General features: G+C 36.4%; 1 pseudogene; it reads left to right on the top strand.

The window, feature by feature from the left end:
* The first annotated feature begins 741 nt into the window (after window positions 1–741).
* Window positions 742–2,247, top strand: LOC139318359 (protein phosphatase 1 regulatory subunit 12A pseudogene; annotated as a pseudogene).
* Window positions 2,248–3,219: the final 972 nt, after the last annotated feature.

The raw sequence follows: 3,219 nt of genomic DNA, 5'->3' as shown, positions 1-3,219 counted from the left end.
TGGATGGGATGTGACCTAGGGGGTCACAAGTAGAATCTGCAAAACCATGCAACTATGCCAGAATGGGAAAGGAGGAGCATGGTGTGTCAAGACTACTACAGTCAGAGCATTCATAGATGGATGAATCTGTTGTAATGGTATGTGGGAATGATCCTGGGGAACTTTAGGAAGAGCTACAGACAGGATAACAGGCATATAAAAGATGTCTCAACCCACAGAAGAGAAGGAGGGTGTGGAAAACATTTCAGAAGGGACCCTCCCTAGTTTTTCAGAGAGTAAGAAATACTTTCAGTCTTGCAAGTTTCTGTTAATATAACCTTACAATAAAGAACAGAGCTAGAACTCCTGGTTGTGCTTCTTGTAGGGTCTATCTCATAGGACTAACATCAATTCTGCAAGATTCATTTGCTTTCTGGAGGTGGTTGAAGAGTTTCCCAAAAATCTGAAGGCCATTTCTGTTAAGACCTTTTTCGAGTCTCCCCTGTGCACCAATGGAGGGGGAAAATGTGTTGGATACATTCACCACCTTGAATTACTTGTAAAAACAATAAAGGCGGGATATAACTACATAAATAAAAATTACAGGGTTCTGGCAAAGATTACAGTTAGCAAACCAATTCAGAAGGAAAAAGATTGAACTGTGTTACGCATTCAGCTCCAAGCCTTAGATTGGGAGATTAGGAGAAAGATACAAAAACAACAACGTGATTATATGACACTTACAATATCTATATCTATAACATGTCTGGCTCTGAATCTGAAGAGTAAGAAAATAGGAATTCTTAAGCCAGTATAATAATATGGCAGTGGATCTTATACTAGAAGAAAATGGGAATAAGATGCAGAGGAAATATATGAAACAAAGGAACTTCATCACTTAATTCAAGCTATCTTAAAAGTGGTTCCTTTTGTAAAAGACAAGATGACTTGACTAACTGTAGTATTCCAAACATTACTTCCCCATCGACTGTTATCTCTGTGACTGGTGTTCAGAAAAATCTGCTTTCTAGCACAAACACTCCTACAAAGGCCATCACAGGTTCAGCAGCATCAGCCATGCAAAGCATTTCAAATTGTTTATGGGCTGAGGAATACAATGTTTCTACAGCACTGACTGCTCCTGTTACCTACAACCATTAGTTGTAAGTACTGTGAGTACTACAACCGCCTGGTCTACAACGACCAGCGGTACTATGTCACCTTCAGAAGTCAGGGAGAGGCACAGGTCATACTTCATTCTTGTTCAGGAAGAAGAATTGGAATTCCAAAGAAAAGCTAGATCAAGACAAACAAGGCAATCCAGAACATCCACAGAGGGTGTAACATTAACCCATGTCCAGGAAGCTGGGGAAAAAAATGATAGAAGTTGGGCTACATGAATTAGAGAACAAGAGAATGAAGAATAGAAAGGAAAAGAAAAACAAGACAAAGGAAACCAAGTAGAAAAGGAAGAACCAGAAACTAAGGATGATGATAAAGTTATGTGTGAACCTTAGAAGAACTGTATCATAGTTATAGAACTACATCTTCAACTGCTTCATCAATTTCTTAGTAGCCGCATCTTCTAATTTTTCAAGCCAAATGAATAGCGCAAACAGCATTATAGACATAACTTCTGCCTACTCAAGAAGTGCAGCAAAAGAAAATTAGAGAGAAAAACAGACAAGAAAGAAGGTAAAAGATAAATCATGAACAAAATCAATAAAAGAAAGAGAAAAACAAAGATCCACTGGAATTTGTTTTTGGACTTAGGATAATGATGAAACAAGAACATGTACCTAATTCCAGAAGAGGAAACTAATAAAAAAGAAGCGAAGAGTGACAGTCATTCAAGATATGACACAGGGTCATCTGGAGATTGTTATGACTCAGTATTAGGATGACCCGGTTACAGTTACTTGGAAAATCACAAATTATATGCCAGTAAACTAGAAAAAGAAGATACAACTTATTTTTTAGAAATTTTATGAAAGATTATAGCTCACAATGAAAAACTGAAAGCATAATTGCATGATACAAATTAATGGCCCTTAAACTACAATTTGGCGAAGGTAACCCAGAGACAAAAAAAAAAAATGTGTTGATCGATCTCTGCAAGAAATGGAAAAAGGGGAGTGAATAGCTCTGAAAAGGCAAATATATGAAATGGAAGAATTCAAGATGTTATCAGACCTGAAGGTAGATAACCAGGGGCTAAAGGATGAATATTGGGCTTTGATCAGGGTAATCAGCAAACTTTCCAAATAAAATTGTTTACTCCTATCAGCAAATCAGGGGATTGCACATAATTAGTAACTCCAGTGGACCACAGAATAGAAGTCACTGGATTCCTGGGAAGATTTCTTGGAGACTGTTGTTTTCAGATATTCTGTCAAAAGCCCTTTTACCTGTATGAGTGTGTGTTTTAAACCAAGATCCTATTTTTATATGTTAAAAGCAGCTGCTGAGAAGAGAAAATGACTGAGAAATCTTGTTTACGTCTGATAAACCTCAAAAATTTAATCAGTAAGCCTTAATTGTACATAAACACATTTTTTAAAAACAGCTTTCTGCTATCTGTTACCTTATTTTGTTGCTTTGTCACTGTTTCTGGTTTTTTTGGGGGGGATTTTATTCCTATATGCTGCTTGGAATCACTATGAATTAGGTAGCCATATAAATTTCCTTAATAAATAAAATAAATGAACATAAAAGATTCATTACACAGTCGGATGTCCTAATTTTAAAAAGTGCTCCAAAAGAATATGAAGGTTGAAGAGTCAATAGCCACTGAGAGATAAAAGAGAATCAAAAGTCACATTCTCCACTCTATTCCCCGACTATCCACTGACCAATTTAATGCCAAATATAATCTTAGTGTGGTAGCTTTGGTATAAAAACCATGAAATTCAATGTCGCAGATCCATAGTATTACTTCATGGCAATACAAATAATCTTTGATTTACGACCACAATTGAGCCCAAAATTTATGTTGCTAAGTGAGACAGTTATTAAGTGAATCACTGCAGGTGTTAAGTGAGTAAGATTGTTGTTAAGTGAATCTAACTTCACAATTGACTTTACTTGTCAGAAGATTGCAAAAGGGGATTACATGATCCCAGGACTTTGGCAATCGTCACAAATGAGTCAGTTGCCAAGTGTCTAAATTTTGATCACATGACAATGGGGAATGCTGAAATGGTCATAAATGTGAAAAATGGCCATAATTTTTTTTTCAGC

This window comes from Pituophis catenifer, unplaced genomic scaffold (assembly GCF_029215685.1).
Source record: "Pituophis catenifer annectens isolate HBS135680 unplaced genomic scaffold, rPitCat1.0.hap2 SCAF_6, whole genome shotgun sequence".
In the NCBI taxonomy this organism is placed as follows: Eukaryota; Metazoa; Chordata; class Lepidosauria; order Squamata; family Colubridae; genus Pituophis; species Pituophis catenifer.
Note: the sequence above shows the minus strand (reverse complement) of the source record. Positions and strands in the feature narration are given on the sequence as shown.